Source organism: Hemibagrus wyckioides, linkage group LG09 (genome assembly GCF_019097595.1).
Source record: "Hemibagrus wyckioides isolate EC202008001 linkage group LG09, SWU_Hwy_1.0, whole genome shotgun sequence".
NCBI lineage: Eukaryota > Metazoa > Chordata > Actinopteri > Siluriformes > Bagridae > Hemibagrus > Hemibagrus wyckioides.
In genome coordinates, this window is record NC_080718.1 from 750448 (window position 1) to 778395 (window position 27948).

General features: G+C 39.2%; 2 non-coding genes across 2 annotated transcripts; one reads left to right on the forward strand and one right to left on the reverse strand.

Annotated features, from left to right (window-relative positions):
• Positions 1-23972: 23972 nt before the first annotated feature.
• On the forward strand, positions 23973-24044 carry trnae-cuc (transfer RNA glutamic acid (anticodon CUC)). The gene has a single exon. It is a non-coding gene; the product is annotated as a tRNA-Glu (tRNA).
• Positions 24045-24134: 90 nt separating this feature from the next.
• trnay-gua (transfer RNA tyrosine (anticodon GUA)) lies at positions 24135-24223 on the reverse strand. The gene is given in 2 exon segments: positions 24135-24170; positions 24187-24223. It is a non-coding gene; the product is annotated as a tRNA-Tyr (tRNA).
• Between the last annotated feature and the right edge of the window lie 3725 nt (positions 24224-27948).

The window sequence follows — 27948 nt, forward strand, 5'->3', positions numbered from 1 at the left end:
CAAAAAGAATAGTTTAATGTTTAGCAGTGATTCAGATTAACATCAGTTTCATGAATGACATCAGATTTCTGATTATGAAAGAGCCAGTGTAAAATATTAACTGAATGCTTGTTAGTGGTGAATTTAATTAACTAATATGAATGCCCAGAGTTTTTGTAGTAGAGCCCAACACTTCACCTTAGCACGCTTGCAGGGAAGTTCAAAACTTGAGCAGGTACTCAGTGGAGTCTTTCTTTTCCTCCCAGATCTTGCTTTTACTGCTGATGGACTTTGTGTCATCCCTTCAGAAGCAGGAGACTCTGTAAAGGAGAGAACAAATGCAGTGCAAAATAGAAAATAATAGCAAATTATGGAAAATGTACTGTACATGACAAAAGGGCTTTTTCATAATTGGCCCAAAACTTGACTCTGCACCCAGTTCTAGGCTTGTCTTGGTGAAAAAAATGCAGGTTTGATTACATATAGAGGAATTCCTTATTAAATGTGGATCAGCTTTGTGAAATGTGAAACAGCTTCTAAATACAATGATGGACATTTCTCTGGAAACAGCTCTCAAAGACCAACAAATATAATAAACTTTCAGAGCAGATATCACATTTCACACTGTGCATTGTACTTAGAAGTGATATCTGCATGCATGTGAAGGTTTGATTTTATTATTTAATTATTTATTTTTTGTTAACTTACCAAATGTTTCTAAATGGGTCTTTACACGGTCCTCCAGCCTCAGCTCCTCCAGGGCTTTGACAAGTAACTCGATCTCTTTCTCTTCTTTCTGTGAATGGAATATTGGATCTCATGATCTATCTGTTCGGGTTTATTTATTCTATCTATATGTTCTCTTAATGTGAATATAACAGAAATCAAGAAAACGGGCATCTTCTCTCAAGGATTAATGATGTAGTGGACGTTTCACCTTAAAATGTTCGCAGGGAGGTTGCCCAGCATCACTCCCTGAGTGTTTCCTCTTCAGTCCAGATCTCACATCAGCTGGTGTTGTAATTTCTGGGAGAAAAACAGTGCACTCTTCGCTGGACTGGGGCATTTCTGGCTCAAAGCTGGAATCTTCCTTCTATAAAATAAATATTAGTTACCTCAGCCTATCCCAGACTGTCTATTCCAGAGAAAACAGGAGCATCTTCACTTACGAATTAAAGATGCAGTAGAGTTCAACGTTTTACCTCCACACTACTGCAGGGAGGTTGCTCAGCATCACCTGAGCAGACACTCCCTGAGCTCTCCATCATCAGTCCAGGACTCACACAAGAAGGTGATGGAATCTCCTTCCCTTCCTCAGAAGCAGGAGATTCTGTAAAGCAGAGCACAAATAGAATTTGAGAATGCACTGGAGATAACTAAGGGTGTTGTTACAGTGGGCCTAAATACTTAGTTTAGTTTAGTTTATTTATATAGCACAATAAAACAACAATCATTGACCATTGTGCTGTACAAAAATTATAAGATCAAAATAACAGCAATCGAGACAGGAAATAGTACATATACAGGAAAAAAAACAAGCTCAGGTTGACTCAGATTTTAAAAGCCTTTTAACATAAGATGAGTTTTAAGCTTTAGTTTAAACAGAGATTCTGTAGGGATTATCCTAATAGATAAAGGGAGGCTATTCCACAATTTGGGGCCAACTATGGCAAAAGCCCGGTCTCCCTTTCTTTTAAGCCTTGATCTGGGACGCTTTAACAGTTTCTGATTTGATGACCTTAAACATCTAGCAGATATGTTAACAGTCACAAGTTCAGATAAATAAGAAGGTGCCAGACCATTTAAGACCTTAAAAACAAAGAGTAAAATCTTAAACTCTATTCTAAAATACCCACTAAAATAACCACTGCAGAGAGAGTAAGACGGGGGTGATGTGATCAAATGTACGTGTGCCAGTAAGGAGTCTAGCAGCTGCATTTTGGACTAATTGCAAGCAGTTCATATAGGAATGACCAATACCTATATAAATTGAATTGCAATAGTCCAGACAAGAAGATATAATTGCATGAATTATTCTTCAAACTCAGCAGGGGTTAAAAAACTTTTAACTTTGGCCAGTAGTCTCAACTGGAAAAAACATGATTTGACAACTGTATTTACTTATCAAATAACAGGGCAGAGTCAAAGACAATACCTAGGTTTTTAACAGGTTTTACATAAGCAGCTAAGCTGCCTGACACTTGATTTAAGCTACCAGAGAGAGCTAACAGACCAAACACAATTGCCTTAGTCTTACTCTCATTTAAGTTCAGGAAATTTATCTGCATAAAAATTAAAAAATACTTTGTGTTTTTATATATAAAGAAAGCATATATAAAGAAAACAGAATGGGGGCAAGAATTGATCCTTGGGGTACCCCACAGGTCAGATGTGCTTTGGAGGATAATCATCCACTTACATAAACAGAAAAGGTTCTATTCAAATAAGATTTAAACCAGTCCAGTGCTTGACCTTTGATACTTAAGTCTACTCCTTCACATAAAGTCTTATCTTCACTTAAATTTTTACCTTCGACTGGAAGAACAGTGCACTCTCTGTTGGACTGTGGCATTTCAGGCTCAAAGCTGGAATCTTCCTTCTATAAAATAAATATTAGTTACCTCAGCCTATCTCAGACCGTCTATTCCAGAGAAAACAGGAGCATCTTCACTCAAGAAATAAAGATGTAGTTGAGTTAAACGTTTTACCTCCACACTACTGCAGGGAGGTTGCTCAGCATCACCTGAGCAGACACTCCCTGAGCTCTCCATCAAAAGTTCAGGAATTACACCAGAAGGTGATGGAATCTCCTTCCCTTCCTCAGAAGCAGGAGACTCTGTAAAGCAGGGCACAAATGCAATTTGAGATTGCATTGGAGATAACTAAGGGTGTTGTTAAAGAGGGCCTAAATACTTAAGTCTATTCCTTCACTTTAATCTTCATTTAAATTTGTACCTTCGACCAGGAGAACAGTGCTCTCTCTGCTGGACTGGGGTATTTCCGGCTCAAAGCTGGAATCCATCAACTGTAAAACAAATATTAGTAACCTTAAACTATCTCAGACTGTCTATTCCAGAGAAAACAGGAGCATCTTTACTCACGAATTAAAGATGTAGTAGATTTAAACATTTTACCTCCACACTACTGCAGGGAGGTTGCTCAGCATCACCTGAGCAGACACTCCCTGAGCTCTCCACCATCAGTCCAGGACTCATAGAAGAAGGTGAAGGAATCTCCTTCACTTCCTCAGAAGCAGGAGACTCTGTAAAGCAGGGCACAAATGCAGTTTGAGGAAGCACTGGAGATAACTAAGGGTGTTGTTAAAGTGGGCCTAAAAACCAGGACAGATTCAAGATTCATTCAAATGCTGCTGATGGAATTGGTTTTAATTGCTTTATCCTACATTTCTACTCTTTTTACTACTAATTGTATTCCTTCATTTTTTTAGTAGAAGATGCAGGACTCACTACCTGTCTTGGTGTTCTCCTTCCCATCAGAAAGTTGAGCTACAAGCAAAAATACAGGAAAATAAAGTTCTCCTATTACAGGATACATGGTGTAAAATAGCAGCTAATAAATTTCCAAAACAACAACAATGCAATAAAAACAATAAAAATAATTAATTCTAAATTTCCCTAACATGGGTAAAAATGCTCACAGTGTTTTTCCAAAAAAATAAACAAAATAAATATAAAATAGGAATATCTGATTGTAAAATCACATCTTTTTATCCAGATGGCTATTTTCCTACTACTGTATCACATTATGTAATTACCTATTCATTTTATGTGAGAAGAATCTGTCACTCTACTCACACATGCCTGTTAATACAAGGTCTTAGACATGAACATGATACAGATATCAATTAACGTTATTCTGGGTAGTCAAGGCACACAAGGGGAACATGGGGGCTGGAAAATAGCAGGCCTTGAGAACAATGAAGTTTTCCTGTTAGGATTTATGTTATAGATAATATAGAAATAAATTAAAACCTGATAAAACACTTTACTACACAGATGTTGAAGTGTGTGTGTGTGTGTGTGTGTGTGCCAGTGTTCACAGGACACAGGTATTTGTGCATGGACACTACACAAGAAAAAGGACCATTATATAAAGACCGGGTCTGTGGCTTGTAAAGTGTTTCCTACATAAAGTGCTTAAAAATGAAACATATACAGACAGCAGAAGAAAATATTAAGTACTATAGCAGGACAGTCTGACTTGGTAACTCATACAGAATAACTAAGGTGTGCTGGACACGCCTGTGTCCTGGGAATAAACAAGTTTTAAACAAATGACCAGAGAGGATCTAAGCAGATTGACTTTAACAGAAACTTGCTGCTCTACAGATTCAGAAGAAAAAAGTTCAGATTCAGCACTAGTCAATATTTCAGTATTTAGTAACTAATGCTTTGGTGTGTGATGGACAATTGGGGTATTTGGCAGTAATCTTATTCTGCTTTACATTAAAAGAAAGAAGCTATGAAAAAGAAATGTTACTTGGTGAATATGAAGAATAAAAGTTGATCTATTGTGTTATTGTGTTGCTGTATAACATCAGTAATGTTAATATAGACTGCTGCTCCAGAGTTACTCAATACGTTAGCTTACTTAGCTAACTAAAGCCTAACTAGACATGCAGGACACATTTATTCACCTATACAATAAAAATCCTTCATTCTTCCGATCTAACATTAGATTCATATGAAAGAAAATGGCCATTATGATGACCACAGGACGTGCTGACCTCTGCATGTTTCCTCAAGTATGATGTTAATTCTTCTAAGAAGAAATCGTATGTTAGTGAGGCAGAGCGAGTAGCTACTTAAAACAAATCCTGCAGGTCAGACCACTGGTCATGGGTGTGCGGGTAGCGGGATGTGGTCAGGGTTTTCCTCCATCGTAGGCTACAGTATTTCAGGCTCGGGCACTGCAGTGTTAATGCTCTAGAGAATTTGTGTACAATCACTGTCCAATTTAATAGAAACACCTGTACACCTGTTTATTTATAAAGTTATCCATTCAGGCAGTCATGTAGCAGCAGCGCAATGTGTAAAATCATGCAGGGCAAAAGAAACATTCAGAGGTAACCAGAATCTGAAAAGAGTATTTAATCACAGTTTAGTAGTGAGGACTTTATGAATTTCTTCACTGAAAAAAATGGTCTTGAAATGAATCAAGAACAAAATTGTGGATCTTCAGTCAAGTTTCAGGTCACACCATTGTACAGAAACTGTGCTAGTTAAAATCACAAATGACTTGTTTTTAGTTTTAGACCAAGGCTGGATCTCACTATCAGTTTTTCTTGATTTTAGCACTGCATTCGACACTATGCATCATGACTCCTATAGATTATGACAAAATTTCACAGGTATTCAGGGACAGGCATTAAGATGGTTTAGATCCTACCTGTCTGATCAATACCATTTTGTAAAATTAAAAGGGGAACTAGCCGGTGTAATGGCAGTGAAATATGGGTCATATAAAATTATGACCTAAATTATTAAATTCTGATAAGAAAGATATTACTATTCAGTCCAAAAAAAGTAAGTACTCTCACAATACTCCTTGCATTTAGACAGATGTACTGTTACTACTAGCTCGGCAGTGAAAGACCTTGCTGTTATATTAGACAGTAGCAAGTCTTTTGAAAATCATATCGCCCATATTACAAAAACACCTTAGACCTTAGAAATATTGCCAAGCCAATAAACATCTTATGTGTATCTGATGCAGAAAAGCTAATTCATGCATTCATGAATCACATCCAGACTGGACTATTGTAATGCATTACTAGGTGGTTGTCCTGCATCTAAATTAACAAGCTACAGTTAGTCCAACATGCAGCCACCAGAGTTCTTACCAGGTCAAGAAAATATGATCATATAACCCCAATATTTTATCATCCCTACACTGGCTACCTGTTAAGTTTAGAATCGATTACAAACTACTGCTACTCACATACAAGGCCCTAAATGGTTTAGCTCCCATGTATCCAACTTGTCTTCTAACATGCTACAATATGTCACACTCTTTGAAATCACAAAACTTTGAACAGTGTTCGGGGCTCAGATACACTCTCCCAGCTTAAATGTAGTTTAAAGAGTTTTAGCTCTTTAGCCAGGCATACACGTAATACATTCCATAACCTTCTGCTCCAGTACATCTGAAAATGCACATTATCATCTACTGCTTGCTAATAATATGAACAGCAGCTATGCTGATTCGTTTCATGTAGATTTTGGACATTCGAAGAGAAGATGCCAACCCTTTGAGGACTTTGAGGATAACAACCTTCTAATCAATACACAAAATGACATTCTTTAACATTGTACTTATGCTGTATTGCCATCATTGAGTTGGTGTTGAATCTATGAAGAACTCAGATGTTAAGCCAATTTGTGAGTAACCTCCAGACGACCTCGTCCAAAGCGCATATATATATATATATATATATACACTACCAGTCAAAAGTTTGGACACACCTTTTAATTCAGTGTTTTTTGTTTAGGGATTTATTTTCTACATTCTAGAACAATACTGGAGATTTCAAAACTATGAAATAACACACATGGACTTAAGTTATCCATATGTAATAACAACAAAAAACAGTCAGTTGTTACAGTTTTTACAGTATTGTCAAGTGCATTTGCAAAAGCCATCAAGCACCATGATGAAACTGGCTCACATGAAGACCATCCCAGTAAAGCAAGACCAAAATTTACCTCTGCTGCAGAGGAGAAGTTCATTTAGAGTTACCAGCCTCAGAAATCACCAATTAACAGCACCTCAGATTAGAGCCGTTATGAAGGCTTTACAGAGCATCAGTAGCAGACATATCTCAATATCAACTGTTCAAAGGACATTATTGTGTATTTCGGCCGCCTTCAGCATTGTTTTACAATGTAGAAAGAAATAAACATCAGGAAAGACCATGGAATTAGAAGGTGTGTCCAAACTTTTGACTGGTAGTGTATATCTGGTCGAGTGCAAGTGGACAAGTAGATTAAACTTCCTACTGCCTCTCTGTACTTTCTTGGTTCTTTCATCATCTTCAGAATACTCAGGTTTCAGTTCATATGGAGTCTCTCTAGACTTGCAATTTTGCATCTCAAATCGATCTAGTATTTTCCTCACATATCTCTCCTGTGACATTTTAACTAGACCTTCTCCCTGTTCAAAATCTATCCCTAGAAAATATTTCAACCTACCCATGTCTTTCATTTTGAATCTTTCAGTGAACATTCCCTTTACACTTTTCACAACACTTTCACTGTTAGCTGCTATAATTAGGTCATCAACCCATATTATCAGGATTATTTTCTCATTCTGCCTTTCCCTTGTATACACGCAGTTATCAGCTGGGTTCTGTGTAAAACCATTCTCAATTAAACATACATGTACCATAGTGTTCCAGTTTCTGCCTGATTGCTTTAGGCCATAGAGAGATTTCTCTAACTTGCATATTAGCTTTTCACCCTGTCTTTTTGCTCATAACCCTCTGGTTGTACCAAGTAAATTTCACAGTCAATCGGTGCATGCAAATAAGCTGTCTCAACGTCCATCTGGTGTAAGACTAAATTTTCCTGTGCTGCCTTCTGCATGACCACTCTTACACTTGTCACATCTGACAAATCTCGCCTTGTATTTTTCAGATCCATTAATGTCTCTTTTAATTGTGTAGACCCATCTGCCCCCAACTGGCTGTTTGCCTGGTGGCAACTGAGTGAGTGTGAAGGTCTTATTCCCTTTCCATTAATCAAACAATTTTCTCCTCCGCAGCCCAAATTGACCCGGTCTGTTCTGATCACTTATAAAAAATGAGGTATGTATGATCACCTTTTTTTTTTTTTGTTTCACCTTTTTAGTCAGCTTGTTTCCAACACATTAACATATATTTTGCACTTTTTTATATTTGGCAAATATTTGGTATGATAAACCTCATTTATGTAAAATTATACCTCATTTTTGAGTAAAAAAAAACAGAAATTCTGAATTATTTTCACTATGGTAATGATCAGAGCCACATAAGTAGATGGAACATCACAGACTGGTATATGTCAATGTTTAGTCAGGATATTGTCTTGAAACCATTTCATTTTTTTAATGGCAGCAAATAGTCACACCTGTTGTCCTCCCGGGTCAAACTGACCCGGTCTGATTTGACTGCTTATAAATCATAAAGTGTATAATGATCACACCATCACCACACATTTTTTTTAACATTTTACACTTGTGATACCCAGCAGGGGGCAGCAGCTGACCTACCAACATGGGGCTACACACACACACACACACACACACACACACACACACATACGGGGTTGGACAATGAAACTGAAACACTGGCCAATTTAGTGTTGTAGATTTCATGGCTAACTTTGACCAGCCTGGTGGCCAATCTTCATTGATTGCACATTCCACCAGTAAGAGCAGAGTGTGAAGGTTTAATTAGCAGAGTAATAGCACAGTTTTGGTTAAAATATTGCAATGCACACAACATTATGGGTGACATATCAGAGTTCAAAAGAGAACAAATTGTTGGTGCACGTCTCGCTGGCGCATCTGTGACTAAGACAGCAAGTCTTTGTGATGTATCAAGAGCCACGGTATCCAGGGTAATGTCAGCATACCACCAAGAAGGACGAACCACATCCAACAGGAGTAACTGTGGATGCAAGAGGAAGCTGTCTGAAAGGGATGTCCGGGTGCTAACCTCGATTGTATCCAAAAAACATAAAACCACAGTTGCCCAACTCACTGCAGAATTAAATGTGCACCTCCACTCTCCTGTTTCCACCAAAACTGTCCATTGGGAGGTCCACAGGGTCAATGTACATGGCCGGGCTGCTATAGCCAAACCTTTGGTCACTCGTGCCAATGCCAAACGTTGGTTTCTTGGGCTGTGGACAATGTGAAACATGTATTGTTCTCTGATGAGTCCACCTTCACTGTCTTTCCCACATCCGGGAGAGTTACGGTGTGGAGAAGCCCCAAAGAAGCGTACCACCCAGACTGTTGCATGCCCAGAGTGAAGCATGGGGGTGGATCAGTGATGGTTTGGGCTGCAATATCATGGCATTCCCTAGGCCCAATACTTATGCTAGATGGGCGCGTCACTGCCAAGGACTACTAAACCATTCTGGAGGACCATGTGCACCCAATGGTTCAAACATTGTATCCTGAAGGTGGTGCCGTGTATCAGGATGATAATGCACCAATACACACAGCAAGACTGGTGACAGAGTGGTTTGATGAACATGAAAGTCACCAGATCTAAATATTATTGAGCCACTTTGGGGTGTTTTGGAGGAGCGAGTCAGGAAACGTTTTCCTCCACCAGCATCACGTAGTGACCTGGCCACTATTCTGCAAGAAGAATGGCTCAAAATCCCTCTGGCCACTGTGCAGGACTTGTATCTGTCATTCCCAAGACGAATTGATGCTGTATTGGCCGCAAAAGGAGGCCCTACACCATACTAATGAATTATTGTGGTCTAAAACCAGGCATTTCAGTTTCATTGTCATTGTATATATATATATATATACACATATACACACACACACACCACTCAAAAACATGGCATATTTTCATGTAAATAAAACTTCTTTTACACCTCTTATGCTCATTATTATATTTAATTTATGAACAATAAACCATGAAATATAAACAATGAAACACTGATATATGGTATATGTTAAACATTAGCCAGCATATCCCCATGTGAAAGCTGACTGATGCAACTGTATTCATAAATAAGTGAGAGCAAACAAATATGATTTGCAAAACACAACATGTATTTTATTTCAAAACAATTTTAAACATTGCAAACTAAAAATACAATGAACAGAAACTGTGTGTGTGTGTGTGTGTGTGTCTTCATTTGCACCCTGCTGGACTTCCATGACCATGCTGGCAGAGGCTGGCATGCAGGGAAGAACTTGGCATCGGCTTAAGAGAGGTGTCACAAGTTCTCTTCCAAGTTCCTCAAGGAACAGCCTCCTTTTGTGGCACTTCCCCTGATTCCAGCTTGGGTCCATCTCTCTCCACAGCACAAAGGAGTTGTATGCAGACGCATCAAGCATGTTGTAAAACACTGCCAGGGGCCAACGGGCTGTCATTCATTTACAACTATACACACTGGTGACCTGCAACAAAAGTAACAAACAACAAATCAGTCAAAATTAATTTATATTTTCTTACACAAGAATGCAATGCATGGAGCTGAATGAAAAATATTACATGAAAAAGTGCAATACCTTGTCGAGGTTGTCGACTCCCCCTTTGTTTTTGTTGTAGTCAAGGATGATCTGGGGCTTTTTGTCCTCTTTGGTGCTAACTGCAGTGTCACGATGCAGAGTGCTCATGAGAAGCACATTCCTTTATTTGGGGGGGGGAGTAGGAGACAAGAGCAGTGAATACAAACTTGGAGGAGAATTTTGCCCTGTCTCTTGTCTCTGGTTTATTTTTTCTCACAGTTCCCACCATGGCCAGCTTCCTCCTTAGCAGCTCCTGGCCAAAGACATAGGACATGAAAAAGTTGTCAAAGGTGATGACGTGTCCCCAAAGACCCTCTGTCACCTCGAGAACCACACGCTGGCCATCCGCAGGTTTGCCGGTATACACCTGCATGTTCCAGGCATAGCTAGTCTGGGCATCGCAGGCTACCCAGATTTTAATTCCATACTTGGCAGGTTTACTTGGCATATATTGCTTAAACCCACAGTGACCTCTGAACAGGACCAGGCGCTCGTCCATGGTCACATAGTGCCTGGATTATATGTTGGTTGCAGGCGTTGCACCCACTTATCCCAGACCTGTTGGATGGCAGACAATTTGTCTCTGGCACGGCAGGCTGGTCTGGTGCTGCGATCATCAAATCGTATGATGCTTGAAATGAGCTGGAATGTTTTCAGTGGCATGGTGGCACAAAAATTTGCCCTCCCCATCTGAGCATGCCACAGGCTGGACGTAGCCTCTTTACTGGAGTGGTAGACCCCAGCAAGAATCAATAGACCCAGATATCCCTGTAGATCTATTTGATCTAATTTTTTCCAGCTGTCACCATATACACGACACCCCTCCTTGTTGGTCATGTCTAACACTGTCTTTTGAATATAAATAACTCAAAAGTTGACTTTATGGTATCAGCACGAGAGACAGCATACCTTGTTGGCCCTTGGGGGCTCCTCTCGCGCTTTGTCCCCAACATGCGGCGTCGGTCACTTGGAGGGATGGAGGACCAGAGAATATTTCCATCTTTTGATTGGAAAATTTCTTCCATTTCAGGAGGCTCCTCATCAGTTGATTCCTCCTCGTCTGTGGTATTTTCTTCCTCTGACACTTCCTGCTCCTCTTCTGCCGGTTCTGCCTCATCTCTGTCCTCCTCCAAAGGGTCAAAAATTAGGTCAAGGGCCTGGAATGCTGTGTAGGTCCTCTTCATTTTGCTGTCTTAGAGTGAAATGTGAAATTCCCCAAGGATGCTATAATTCAGGGTTTTTTTGTTTATTGTTATCTTGTCCCCAAATGGGCAAAGGCATATCTCATAGCTTTTGTTTTGTTTGGTGGCCCAGTGAAATGCAGTGCCCAATGCTTTGAACAGTGTTTGACTGTGTGTGTGTGTGTGTGTGTGTTTGTGTGTGTGTGTGTGTGTGTGTAGCCCCATGTTGGTAGATCAGATGTTGCATATCACAAGTGTGAAATGTTTACAAATGTGTAGCTTTTGTTTTGTCTGGAGGCCCAATGAAATGCAATGCCCAATACTTTGAAGAGTGTGTGTGTGTGTGTGTGTGTGTAGCCCCATGTTGGTAGATCAGATGTTGTATGTTCAATGTTCTGGAAAGCTCAAAAGTGTGACAATGGGTCACTACTAAATGTGGCCGGGTCAAATTGATGGTGTTATAAAAAATTATTCATACACACATAATTTAACAAAAATTTTAATATTTAATATTTTCAAAGAGCATAGTATTGAATCATCCATGTCATTTTCATGCAAGTATATGAAAGAAAACCCAAGTTATGACAATTTGACCCGAAGACAAAAGGAGGGCTAGTGATCGCATCTTTTTGTCCATAGCATTTTTCCATTGCCCTGACTTAGTTGATGTTATGGCATCCTGGTAGGTTTGAGGAATATCGCATATTGCAGCTTGTCCTCCATATCCTCAGTCTCAAATTCTCCTCTTGGCTCTTAGTGGGTTCCTTGATTCCAGTTTCAGTAACTTGACCTGGCTGTTTGCATTCACTCTGTTCAGGCATAGTCTCAGAAACACCACTTTGAATACCTTGACCTGGTACATTTTTCATATTTTCATCAACATTTCCTTCAATGTTATTGATTTTAGGATATACAACTTTTTTTAGGATTTTGTGTGTGTGATTCGGGTGTTTGTGTTTCCTTTTTTCTAGTTGTCCTAGCTGTGAATCTCACCAACCTATGCTTTTGAACCTTCTCTGTGTTAGGATAGTACACTAGATAAGCTGGGCTGTTTTTGTAGCCAGTGAAAATACCTTGCTCACATCTAGAGTCTAATTTGCTCCTCTCTCGTTTGTAAGCAAAACATACTGATCCGGACTTCTGCATTTTAGAAATGTTTGGCATCTTTCCTGTGAACAACTCGTATGGCGTTTTCTTGGTGCGTCTACTATAGCACCTGTTCCTCACGTAAGCTGATGTCTGCATAGCGTATTTCCATAACTTATCTGGTAACTCGCTTTCAGTCAGTAGGCACCTGCTCATATCATAAAGGGTTCTCCAACCTCTCTCTGCTGTGCCATTCTGGTGGGGTGAATAAGGTGCAGACGTTTCGTGTCTAATCCTATTTTTCGTTAACAGTGCCTGAAAGTCTCAACTCATAAATTCAGTGCCGTTATCTGAACAGATGCACATGACCTCTCCATTAGGTGCTATGTCTGCTAGGAACTTTTCTGTGGCTTGTACCGTGTCACCTTTAGACTTTAGAAAATACACTAACATGGTACCTGAGTAGTCATCTGTATAAGACTTTGTATATCTGTACCCTTCTGTGCTCGATGTTGGCATGGGGCCGGCTAAGTCAGTGTGGACTAGTTCTAAAGAGTTCTTTGCCTTTCTGTCTGGCTCCCTATTTCTCGTCTGAGTGAATTTTCACTGTGTACACACTTCACATGACTGATTTGGTTTGACTGTGGTCGCTTTTATCTCCATACCTCTCACTACACCTTGAAACTTTTGTAAATCTTTATAGTTACAATGAATCTGCTACCACCTTTGGTAACCATGTGACTTTTCCCCCTTTGGAAAGTGATTGTTGCTCCTCCATTTGTTGCCCTTGCCACTGAGAAAATGTCATGTGGGTAAGAAGGCATCATTATGACCCCGTGACATTTTCTACTCAGCCCTCCTAAAATTCTGTGATTCTCCATAAACTGTACACAAATTCGTGATCTCCTCAGTCCCCTTCAAATTTCATATGAAAACGGCAGCAGACTTCGGCTCTTCCCCGTCTTTCAGCGCGTTCTTCAATCCGCAGACTGCAGCGTCACAGAGTGAGGATCAGAGGACAAGTGTGTGTGTGTGTGTGTGTGTGTGTGTGTGAGATCAGGAAGACTCGTATTTGGCTTGTTCAGTACTCAAATGTCATACACATCTGTGCAATACAGTGGAATGCTGCAATAAGTTTACCATCCTACCCTGTTAATCAAACCTTTATTTTATTTATTTATTTATTTATTTTATTTATTTTTTATTATACCCTCATTGGTGGGGGAGTCCCCCTTAAATGAAAATAGAATCGCCCCTGGACGCCACGGCAATAGACACTAATCAACCGTTAAATAACAAAGTAAAAACGAAATTAGTCTACAGTATTTCACACCTCACAAGGAATAGTCAATTTTATTACGGTTACTTTTCTCAAAAAGACATTCTTGATGCCGTATTCAGAAAACTGCAATCTCCAGAGGACGCAGCGAATATAGAAAAAATGTATATGGGCAGGTCGCTGCCTCTGACTACTCCAACTATCCAATCAAAGGACGGGAAATTGCTGACGTAATCGTATGCCTGCTAGATGGCCCCAGTGATCCCAACTCGAAATCTGATTGGTTAATGGAACAGGTTCATTGCCACTTATTTTAAGCTTCAGGTGCCTGCACTTTTACTTCTGCAGGCCTTACGGCCACTAGATGAAATGTGGTTGGATAAATACTCTTATCATAAATATACAATACTGGAAGCAGCGCAACCAAGAGAAAAGCTATGAAATGTAGAGAATAGACTATCGGGAATAATTTAATACACATTCATGGAAAAATATATTAAATATATTAAAATGCAAGTCAGTGATTCAGATCACTGCTGTTTAGGCCAGCAGAGAAGACCTTGCTGGCCCTGACGTCCGCCACTGAGTTCAGGTGCGCAGTTCTTTCAACACGTATATGAAAACAAACAAAACATTATACGTCTCATTATCAACTTCTTTGGAACATTTATTAATAAACTTGAACAAGCGTCGGCTCTGTACATCCGACATTAACACTATAAACTTTTTACGTAGAGTGCATTGTATTATGTAATGACATCACACCCAAATGAACCGTAATACATTCAATAAAACAAGAGTAGTTCGGCTGATGCTGTAATCTAATGAGTAAGAGTGCAATACTTAACAATAAATATGAAATGATATGATTAGAAATATTCCCTTTGTGTGCTATTTAAATTAATGCAATTAAAACCATTTAAACTTGACTGTGTAATCTGCATAGTAAAATGCAGTAAACTATAACTTCTTTGCACATTATTTGATTTAAGTTGATCAATGGAGATTTACATTACTTACTCTGATGTTTAATTCATTATAGATAATTATCACTCTGTTATCTATGAAACATTTAGATACCTGGATGCCTCTACCACTGCAGCTAATCCTACTGAAGAGACATTGTTAAAAACATTCATCTAATTTCAGCTTTTGTGTACAACCTCTTTTGCAGATTTTGAATTGCTGCATAGACAGCCACTGAATTCTGCATCCCATAAATAAGTGCTTGTTGTGGGAAGTGGTAGCTCAGTGGTTAAGGTGTTGGCTCAATGATTTGATTATTGTGAAGTCAAATTTCAGGATCACCAAGTTGCTGCTGCTGGACCCTTGTGCAGAACCCTTTACCCCTTAACTGCTCAGCTGTGTAAATGTGAGTTGCTCTGGATAAGAGTGTCTGACAAATCTTGTAAATGTAAATGCTACTGTTTGTTTGCAGTCAAATAAATCTGTATATGCCCTAGACATGCTGGATGGGAGAGTATGTGATGATAGGATGATATATTTTAGTTTGTAGTGTTTCAATTAGAACTCCATCACCATATCACACAAAAATAATAATAAACATAATTTATTTAGAGTAAGCGCTCTGTGTGCTGCCATTGTCCAGTATAAAGTCCATTATGATTAACTCATGTTAATAATAAGAATATGAACAATAAAATAATTACAACACAGGACAGCTGTTCTAACTGTTAGATAAGCTTTATTTCAACTCCACTGATCAAAATGTTTGCTTACAGTTCCCTTTTAGTCCTACTGCCAACACGATTTTTCCATTTTCAGACAGTTCACATTTATCTATGACAAGAAGCAAGATATGCCACAAATGATCTAAAACCACACCATCAGACTGAGCTTTGTCCAGCAACTTCCATGTACATTAGTGTCTTAAAGATCAATTTCAGCCACAGCAGTATGTCAGAGCTTGAGATGCATTTCCTCAAAACACCTGGAATCAGTTATAAATGTTGCCTGCACAGACAAAACAAGGACATTTTAAGACACATTGAGGCCATTTCTGTCATAAATGAACACACTTAAATTAATACACTAGCCTTCAAAATAAGGAATGTACAAAACAGAAAAGAAATATATAAAAGGTGGACACTTTATAGCCTTGCTAAGGCCATAATAAAATATATAGTGGGGTCCAAATGTCTGAGACCACTAGGAAAAATGCTTCTTTTTTGCATTTTTTTCTAATTTAATACATTCATTTGTTTTACAGATTATATTATTTGACACCAACTTGAAGTAAAATCTTTAAATTTATGCATGATGCCTTTCTGAGTTTCTAGCATTTAGCATGTTGCCGTTTTTGCTTTAAATGAGTTTGTGCATTTGAGCTGCATGGACACCACAAGTTTATGCAAAACCTTACAAGCCATTTTAGATCAAATGCATCAGTGTCACTTGAACACATGCTTCAGTAAAAAAGATCAGACATGAGGAAAATCTCACCTTTAAATAGACACCTAGAAAGAGTACAGAATCTTAAATTAACTATTGTTTATTTTCTATATTTTAAAGAGGAAAAAATGCAGTTGAAGAAAAATCCCAGATTATTAATGTGGTCACAGAATTTTGGACTCCATGCGTAGATTTGTTGTTTTACCCGAGTTGGTTTCTTCAAGTCTTTTGTTTTGCGGTGATTGAATGAATCTGACATTTGACAAATTCAGCCTTTCAGCCTGTGAAATGTTAAAAAAAAAACCCTGTGAGGGTGGACTAATGCAAATTTTGTTCGTCCAAAATTAAGAGATGACTAGAGCACAAGCCTCCATTTAAGAATATTGAGGATTAATAAGAGCTTAATCCTAGAAGGAAAACAATGTTTTCTACAAATAAAGTTTAAAAGCTTAGGTTTATTCTGATTTCAGCTGATTTTCTTTTGAAGTGGACATAATCAATACATTTATCACATTACAATTATTTATGTGAGTAATAAACCATATAAACATACTGTGATAACACTTTACATTAAGGCTCTGTTAACTTACTTTATTTACTGCATTAGTTAACATTAAAGAAATGCTTATATGAAAGCTTATACCGTCTTTATAACAGATCACCTTAGACCCTGAATCTGTTCTTGGAGCTGGATTTGATTTGTATTGTGAAATGTGAACTGACAGAAACTTCTTAACAATTACTGGTATACTTATGAAGAACAATTTACTTTCAAATAAATAACAGAACTGTAGGATGGGAATAATGAGGATTTAAGTGTTTTAAACCTAAGTGCCAGAATCTCTTCACAGAGCTTTAACGATGCGGTATTTCAAGATAATTGCAGCCACATACAGTGTGATGAGATGAAATAATAATTCTCTTGGACTCAAGGTCTAAGACACATGTATGACATTCACAGTGCTGATGAGACATATATAAAGTGCAACAGGAATAAGAAGCATGCAGGGAGGGGCTACAGTAGGGGTAAGTACACACATGGGTAGAGTGTAAGTATAAGAGTATAGAGTATAAATACTGAAATCTCAAAAAAGTACATTTAAAATGAAAATAAGACATTATAGAAAACACAGGGTCCAAAGTTTTAAAGTGCAGTAATGCTTGTAAAAGTAACCTGAGATGAATGAAATTTAAAGTGACACAGTGTGTAGTAAGGTGTTAAGTCAGTAGTCTGTGTTATTCCTGCTGCCACCTCTGTATGATGGCCTTCTGCCTCTTTAAACAGCTGAGCACACAGACCCTCAGCCAAATATGGCAATTCTGTAAACTTTTACATTCATCCTGAAGGAAATTTCAGAGTGCTTTAAGTGAAGGAAAGTGCAGGGACAGGCCTTGTTTTCTTTCCACATCCTCCAGCTGAACTTAATCACCAGACCTAACTTATAAACACTGATTCAGATGTTTGAAACTGAAAAGTGTTTAAAAAAGAAAAGAAAAGCTATTTCATTCAGTAAATTCATTCTGACATTCACTCTTCTGATCTGTATGCTGTGTAACGTGTGGGTGACTGCTTCTGTGTTATAATCTTGAAAACTGATGAAACCCTCAGATGAAAGGTCACTTACACTGACTACTAGCTGTAGTTAACTGCAGGAACTGCACAACACTAACTTGGTGTCACAAAACAATTTGTTTAGAGTTTAACCCTTTATATCATCACACCGATGTTCCTTCTATTTAACTTATCAAACATTTTCAATTAATATAAACAAATGAATTATTTTCTCGCTGCAAATCCGTTCCAAAATTAACCACCACTGTGGAGTGTAACAACACAAAATAATTCAACACTGAACCCCCAAAACAAACAGAAATTTTCCTCTTGTAAGCTGTGAAACATTTTTTCTAGGGTGAGCATACATAGTGAGGAATGATTAACTGCCTTTACAGATGAAACCAGATGTTTACATACACTTTATAAAAAGACACATAACCTTTTTTCTCACTGTCTGACATTAAATCAGACTAAATGTTTCCCGTTTTAGGTCAGTTAGGATTACCAAAATTATTTGTATTTGCTAAATAAATGCCAGAATAATGAGAGAGTGAGTGAGAGAGAGAGAGAGAATTTTTTTTTTTTACTTTCTTCAAAGTCAGTTTTGTAGGCCACCTTGCTCCCACATGCCTTTTCAGCTCTGCCCACAAATTTTCTATAGGACTGAGATCAGGGCTTTGTGATGGCCACTCCAAAACATTGAGTTTGTTGTCCTTAAGCCATTTTGTAACTAATTTGGTGGTATGTCCATTTGGAAGACACATTTGCAACCAAGCTTTAACTTCCTGGCTGATGTCTTGAGATTGCTTCAATATTTCTACATAATGTTCTTTCCTCATGATGCCAACTATTTTGAGAAGTGCACCAGTCCGTCCTGCAGCAAAACACCCCCACAACATGATGCTGCCACTCCCGTACTTCACAGTTAGGATGGTATTCTCAGACTTGCAAGCTTCCCCCTTTTTCCTCCAAATGTAACGACGGTCATAATAGGATTACCAAAATTATTTGTATTTGCTAAATAAATGCCAGAATAATGAGAGAGAGACAGAGAGAGAGAGAAATAGAGAGAGAGAGAGAAAGAGAGACATTGTTACATTTTTCCTCCAAATGTAATGATGGTCATTATGGCCAAACAGTTCAATATTAGTTTCATCAAACCACAGGACATTTCTCCAAAAATGAAGGTCTTTGTCCCTGTGTGCATTTACAAACTGTAATCTGGCTTTTTTATGTTGTTTGTGAAGTAATGGCTTCTTCCTTGCTGAGTGGCCTTTCAGCCCATGTCGGTACAGGACTCGTTTCACTGTGGATAATGACACTTTCTTCCCAGCTTCAGCCAGTATCTTCACAAGGTGTTTTGTTTTTGTTCTGTGGTTGATGCACATATTTCGCACAAAGCAGGTTCATGTCTGGGACACAGAACCCATCTCCTTCCTGAGTGGTACAATGGCTGGACATTCCCATGGTGTTTATATTTGTGTATAATTGTTGAACAGATGAATGTGGCACTTTCAGGCATCTGGAAATTGTACCCAAGGATGAAATCTTGGCTGATTTCTTTTGATTTTTCCCATGGTGTCACACAAGGAAGTGTTTGAGGTGTGCCTTAAAATACATCCACAGATGTGCCTCCAATTAACTCAAATGTTGTCAATTGACCTATCAAAAGCTTCCATGACATCAGCATCTTGGCTTTCCCAAATTGTTTAAAGTATAATAATCTTTGTGTATGTAAACTTCTGACTTTGAAGAAAGTAATAAAAAAAAATTCTCTACAAAATTCTCTCTCTTATTATTCTGGCATTTAGCAAATAGGAATAATTTTGGTAATCCCAACTGACCTAAAACGGGAAAGGTTTAGTCTGATTTAATGTCAGACAGTGAGAAAAAAAGATTATGTGTCTTTTTATACAGTGTTTGTAAACTTCTGGTTTCAGTGGTAAGTACCTGGGTGTTCATCTCAACTATAAACTGGACTGGACAGACAATTCCACTGCACTTTACAACAAAGGTCAGAGCAGATGGTGGGAGAAAGGAGGATGATGGTCAGGTTCTGGAAGTCTTTGATGACCCTGGGCAGTTCCTGTAGTGGTAGGCTACTTCACCCCAAGTGTTTGAGAGAGCGGTACTGTAGGTCTTTCCTCCCTGCTGCTGTGAGACTGTACAATACAGTTGGGGATTTCTACTATATCATATGAGAATTGTGGAATAACACAAGATTAATTTTTACACAAGATACTTTATCTTGATATTTTCTCTATTTTATATTCAGATTACAATTTATTATTATTATTATTATTATTATTATTATTATTATTATTATTATTATTATTATTATTATTATAAACTGAAGAACCCCAGCCACTAGATGTAGTGCCGATTTTTTACACTTAATCATGCTAAGTCTTGTGCTAGCGCGCTGACGGACAATTTTAGTTAACCTGCTAGTGAACTTGTCTGCCGGTTTAAATTACACTCTAAAACCCTCAACCGAGTTGATTAGCTTGGCTAACGAGAAGTTATTTCCACAATATAATATTTATTTCCATTAATGGGTCACTTTTAACAACCCTGAGTACTGGTTTTACACTAAATCATGATTGTGATGACTGGTTCATTTTTGTTAATTCATTTTTTTATTGTATCTTGTGGACTATATGTAAACTTCTGTTATGTAAAGGCAGAGCTAAATAAAAAAAATGCATTGTTTATGATCCCTCTTATTATTTATTTGTTTGTTTGTTTACATTTTCCATTTTCTGCTAGTACTTATGATGTCAACTGCATTAGTCTTGGCAATTTTATATATTTTGTAATTGTAGCATTAGTAGCTTGAAGCTGGGGAACAATAGTCTGTTTCGGTGGGGAAGAAAGGAAAAAAATGGGGAAGAAGGGGAAAGAGAGAAAAAGAGAAAAAAAGAGAAGAAAAGAAAGAGGAAGAAAACAAAAGAGAGACAGAATGCCACGTGTGATTTATATACGCCTGTTTTGTAAATTTTTATTTAAAAATGTGTTTTTTTACAAAAAAATCGGTAAAAATTCAAGTCCCCCTCCCATCCACAGCGACCCGGCTCGAATCCCACCTCAGACAAGGATTAAATATTGCATTCTGTTTTGAAATGGCAACTGTTAGTCTACAGAAACAGTCCTGCTATCAAAATGAGTCAAGTTCTAAGTCCTGTGTAGTTAGTTGACTTCGATTATTTAATTATCTGCAAAATATGGCTTCTCAGTACGACCTACTGTTAGAAATATTGTCTTTTTTTTTTCAAAGATAAGAATAATACAGCCCAAGACACACACCATAACAATATACATAAGTGATAAATTATTATAAAATACTAGCAAAGTATAGAAATCTATAAACGAAAAACTATCAATATTTATATTATTAAATATAGATTTAATAATATAAATTTAAAAAAAAGTTAAGGATATTCGGCTTTCGGGTGAAATTTCAGGATGCACCTAAAATGCACTATAACCTTTACAGGTGAACTTAATTTGACCTTCTCTACACTTTTGAATGCACATGTCCAACTTCAGTGTTCAGTGTTTCAGTACTTTTTGCATAACTTGCTGTTTTCTAACAAGGTGCTTAACGGCAAAATTCACAACTGGTGTTTGATCCATGAATTGACCAATACATTTTCTGGTTCAATTAGAATTGGTATTTAAACAGTCCTCTTCATCATGCTGTTTACATTTTGACATCATGAAACCAAGACCACACCTAACAATTGACCAACAGTACCTCGCCATTGCGAGGCTTCAAACAGGATGTTCTCAGAGGGAAGTGGCCACTGAGCTTAGAGTGTCACAGAGTGTCATCAGCAGGTTGCAACAGAGATACAGAGAGACTGGAAGAATCACAGAAAGGCATAGAAGTGGACGTCCTTTGTCTACATCCCACGTTGATGACCACTTCATTGTGAACAGTGCCCTGCGGAACCGGATGATGAATGCCACTCAACTCCAGGCACATTTAAGGGAGGTAAGAGGCACCCAAGTGTCATGTCAGACCATTTGAAACCGTTTACATCAATGTGGTCTGCGTGCTAGACGACCTGCAAGGGTACCTGACCACACCACCAGGCACAGGCGTCGGGCCAGGGAGCATTTACGCTGGACAAGGGACCAGTGGACCTCAGTGCTGTTCTCTGATGAAAGTCAATTCACGTTGAGCAGAAATGATGGCTGCCAACGATGTTGGAGACGTCAAGGAGAGCGCTATGCATCAGCCACTGCTGTGGTGGTGTTACAGTCTGGGCAGGTGTGTCTACTCAATACAGAACCTCCCTACATCTTGTGAATGGTACAGTGACAAGCCAGTACTACCTGAATAACATCATTAATCCAGTCATTGTGCCCCTGCATGAACAATACAGGCCTAATTTCTTCATCATGGACGACAATCCTACAGCTCATCGAGGTCGCATCATTAGGGAACAGCTGCTGGAGGCTGGGGTACCTCAAATGGAGTGGCCTGCACTTTCTCCAGACCTTCCAGAAATCTAACAGCAGCAGACACTCCCCTATTTACATCAACGGGTCTGAAGTAGAGCGTGTCTCCAGCTTTAAGTTCCTGGGTGTCCACATCTCTGAGGATCTGTCCTGGCATCTGAACACCTCAACTCTGTTTCGGAAGGCACAATAGGGTCTTTACTTCCTAAGGAGACTGAAGAAAGTTCACCTATCCCCCAAGATCCTGACCAACTTTTACCCCTGCATCATTGAGAGCATCTTGACGAGCTGCATCACAGTGTGGCATGGCAGCTCCACGATGTGTGAAAAGAAATCTCTGCAAAGGGTTGTGAAAACCGCCCAACGCATCATCGGCACCCAACTACCTGCCATTGGGTCTCTTCACCACAGTAGATGTCTGCGCAGAACACACAAAATAATCAAAGACTCCTCCCACCCGAGTCACAAACTGTTCAACCTTCCATCCAGGAGGAGATACAGGTCCATCCTCACCAGAACCAGTAGGTTTAGGGCCAGTTTTTTTCCTTCAACCATAAATCTACTGAACTCTACACTACACCACTAGGACACTCATGTCTTTCTACACTTACCACTTTACAGTTCTGCTCCACTCTGTACATTCTGTTAATATAATATTTTTCACTGTTAAACATTCTGTTGTACATTCTGTTATAATATAATTTTTTCTCAGTGTGTAATATAATTATTGTACATATTGTCCATTTCATAGATTACACCTAGTATTATCTATTTGTCTATCTATTTATATACATTTACATATACTATATTTATACATACTATATAATATATGTATATTATCTGTTACTGTTGTACATACATTTTACATAATGCACACATTTTTAGCACAATTATAATTACACCTGTCACTTTATCTACTGTAAATACTACTTGCACATACTTCTCTATGCACACTCTGACATAGCCTTATTTATCGATGTACATATTTACATATTTATCTGCACCTGTTCATTGGCAGAATTTCTACTATTTGCACTTCTGGTAGATGCTAAACAGCATTTCATTGCTATGTACCTGCACTCTGCAATGACAATGAAGTTGAATCTGTCTGTCTGTCTGTCTGTCTGTCTGTCTATCTATCTATCTATCTATCTATCTATCTATCTATCTATCTATCTATCTATCTATCTATCTATCTATCTATCTATCTATCTATCTATCTATCTATCTAATGCACAGGGTTTCACGCTGTCCACCAGGCGCCTCAAAAGCGATGGGCCAAAACCTTCAGATTTGAACGTTTGTGTGCTTCGCTGCATGTCAAAGCTTTTCCATAGGACAGAAATACCTGTTCTTGTCTAGACCTGATTGGTGAGCAGTACACCCCGTATGGCTCGCCAGCTCATCACTGTGCAAACACATTCACGCACTCGCTCATACCTAATAGCAATTTGTTTCAGCTGATCCACCTACTGGCATGTCTTTTGGAGGTGAGAGGAAACCGGAGAACACCGGGTGTACACACACGGGGACTCCGGACAGACTGCAAACTGGTGACCCTGCAGCTGAGAGGTGGGACCTCTTTTAAGTCTTTTGAGACAGTCTGTGCAGACATTCTGTTGACGTTAAAGCGAATTTGTTTAAACTGCTGTTTCCTCAGGTGTAACTCATCCGGAATTGGCGTAAATCGGCACTAGAGGCCAATCCTGGGTGCTGCGCCCAGCCGCACGAGGCCCACACACCTGTCTGCATCTCCCTGGTGGTCTAGTGGCTAGGATTCGGCGCTCTCACCGCCGCGGCCCGGGTTCGATTCCCGGTAAGGGAAACGAGCTCTTTTTCGCGCCCGGCCAGAGCTAGCGGCCGCAAGAAGCCGAGGTACTGAAATGGCGCGTTTCCCAGAGGCTGGTAAAAGCTGTCCTTCGAGCCGGATTTGAACCGGCGACCTAAGGATGTCCATTTGTAAGCACCTACAGTCCTCCGCTCTACCAGCTGAGCTATCGAAGGGAGGGCTCAGGGATGTCTTTTGGCAGCGACCTGGCAAATGGGACCCCTGGCGATTTTGTCTGTTACGAGCCACATTGCGCAGCAGTTTCAGGGGTGCTAGGCCAGATTTACTGGGGCCTATAAACGTGCTTGTCGATGTTGGACCCTTCTTCACCGACAAACTTTACAATCTCGTTTGCAATCTCAGGTTTCTACGCGTGGCCGCCCTCACCGGTGCGTTGACTTAAACTAAGTAAATACAGAGAGGACCTAATGCGCAGGGTTTCACTCTGTCCACCAGGCACCTCAAAAGCGATGGGCCAAAACGGTCAGATGTGAACGTTTGTGTGCATCGCTGCACGTCAAAGCTTTTCCATAGGACAGAGATACCTGTTCTTGTCTAGACCTGATCGGTGAGCAGTACACCCTGCATGGTTCACCAGCTCATCACAGGGCACTGAGCAAACACATTCAAGCACTCGCTCATACCTAATAGCAATTTGTTTCAGCCGATCCACCTACTGGCGTGTCTTTTGGAGATGAGAGGAAACTGGAGAACACCAGGTGTACACGCACGGGGACTCTGGACAGACTGCAAACTGGTGACCCTGCAGCTGAGACCTCTTTTAAGTCTTTTGAGACAGTCTGTTGATCTTAAAGCGAATTTGTTTAAACTGCTGTTTCCTCGGGTGTAACTCATCCGGAATTGCCATAAATCGCCACTAGAGGCCAATCCTGGGTGCTGCGCCCAGCCGCACGAGGCCCACAAACCCGTCTGGGTCTCCCTGGTGGTCTAATGACTAGGATTCGGCGCTCTTGCTGCGGCGGCCTAGGTTCGATTCCCGGTCAGGGAAGCAAGCTCTTTTTTGCGCCCGGCCAGAGCTAGCGGCAGCACACAAACGGCGTGCTTCCCGGAGGCTGGTAAACGCCATCCTTCGAGCCGGATTTGAAACGGCAACCTAAGGATGTTCATTTGTAAGCACCTACAGTCCACCGCTCTACTAGCTGCGCCAAAGTTCAATAGTCTGCTTTGGGTGGGGAAGAAAGGAAAAAAATGGGGAAGGAGGGGAAGGAAGAAAAGAGAGAAGAGAGAAGAAAAGAAAGAAAGCAAAGGACAGACAGAGTGCCACATGTGATTTATATGCACCTGTTTTGTAATTTTTTTAATTAAAACAAAAACCTACCAATATTTATATTATTAAATATATATGTTGAAGCACACACCTAAATAAACTTATAATGATAAAACAAAGAATACATTCAAGTCAGGTCAAGAATCTTTTATTGTCCTTTTGACCACATATAGCTGATGCAGTACACAGTGAAATGAGACCATGTTTCTCCAGGACCCTGGTGCTACATAAACAACATAACATAATTACAAAACACAGAGCTAAGGACGGAAAGTAAGCTGTCCTAGCTTCATAAAGTACATCGTGTGCAACATGGTGCAAACAGTGCAAGACAAAAGACAGTGCAAAGAGACAATACAGTACGTATAGCAGCAGTTGAATAATGTGCAAATACAATTCAAATAATACATTATTTAATACATGTACCCTAATAATAAATACAAGTGACACATTATAAAATAGCAATATATTAAACTATAAACAAAACAGAAAAATACTATTTAAACATCAAATATTTAAATATAAAATACATGTAACTTTGTAAGAATACAAGTGCTATATGCAACATATCTATATTTTCTTTATTTTTTTGAGCAACTGTTGTTCTGTCATCATCTCTGTCACTGGACAATAAATTCTGGCCTTGTCTTGGCTATGTCCAGTTGCTGATGTCCTAGAACAACCACACTTTCTGCAAGTGTCGGCCTTCACCTAATGTATGCACGTGGTTGACGTGGCACAGGTGGTTGAAATGCTGTTGGAGGAACACGGCTTGGTTGATGGACCATCAAGTAGGGTGGAGCGCTGCTGGGCTGGGGAGTGCTGGTTGCTGAGGCTCCAGGGTCCATGTCCAGGGTCCGAATGCGGGTTCGGTGTGGGGACCATGCTTGATAAAAGTGCTGGGCTCGATGGAAACAGCACCAGTTTGCGCCAGTATGCGTAAAACATGATGAAAAAAATATACATTAACAGTCTACATATATGGCAGTAAAATTTAAGCAGTGGGTAAAGAGTTTAGGTGAGATATTTCAGATGTAATATACTGAGATATTTACATACCAAATTCTCCTCAATAACTTGAGTGGGAGAATCTGAAAAAAGTCATGTGTCCACAGGCCTGCACTGGACATTTGCTTATCTGTAACATTAAAAAAAACACTGTCAGTTGGCACAAAACCTAAAGATTACACGGTATGGCTTTGTCTTTTCTATACATACCCTCTGGTGAGGAGCAGGTCTGTCCCCAGCTGCAGAGGGACACACACCTGTACTGGAAAACTGCCATGGCCTTTTGATTTTTGAGGCTTTAGTAGTTGAAAATCTGTGAAAGTTAAATTCAGCATGTTGAATTGAATAATATCATAATTAAATAAATAAAAACGAACAACATGCAATTCCGTACAATTTCCAGCCCTCTTATATTATAAATTGTACATAAAAATGCACACTATAATAATAATACACTATGATGAATAATACCAGTACACTATGATGAATAATACCAGTACACTATGATGAATAATACCAGTACACTATGGTGAATAATACCAGTACACTATGATGAATAATACCAGTACACTATGATGAATAATTTTTTTGTATACTTATAATGCATATCAATACATGATACACATCGAGGCATGGATTTAAACAAAAAACAGCTCTTACCTGGGGCGGTATAATGTTCCAAATCCTCCTAAAAATTAAGGTTAATCACAGCACATGATTATAATAGTCCAAAAGTTATTAAAATAAACAGGTAAATACGCGATATACGAAAACACACACTGCAGGCGAAAACACGTAACTTGAATGACACGTCACTGTGCGTGCACGATTTGATTGGCGGATTCATCCGTTTCCGTGGGCAGGCCCATCGGCGCGAACGAACGCGATTAGCGGAGAATGATCAAATTGCGAGAGATTCGATTGGCTCGGACGGGCGTGGCCATCATTGTCTGTCCATCTTTTCAGCGCAGGGATTGGGGAAGAAACATGTAACGGATGTAACGGGCCAATGTGATTGGCCGAGAAAGATTTCCCCTTTTTCCGAGAAAGATTTGAGCTTTGATTGGCTGGCTGACCATGCTTACATGTCCGTACGAAGCCCGAAACCTCTTCACTCACTCTAGCTGACGACACACACACACACAGTAGCGGTCTGAAGTCCGTGAAAAATACATTGTTGCTATTACCGTTTAAGCGATATGTTGCTTAAACTATTGCAAGAAATTCTGAAATAATATATAAATACAACTCTGAGTGGGTCTCGAACCCGGGTCTCCAGCATGGGAAGTGGGTGCTCTACCAAATAATTACCAAATAATAGCACACTTAAGCACAACATGAGCAACATTTTAGCGTTGGAACTAATATATATATATATATGAGATATGTTGCTTAAACTATTGCGAGAACTTCTGAAATAATATATAAAGACAACTCTGAGCTAACAATGTACCACAAGCGATGAAAGCTTTCACTGGCAAGTAAACTTATTAAGATGAGGTTTACATCACAGCACGTAGCACTACACTCCGTTACAAATATAAAAGCTATACATGCTTAAACTATTGCAATACATTCTCAAATAATATATACAAACTAAAGTCA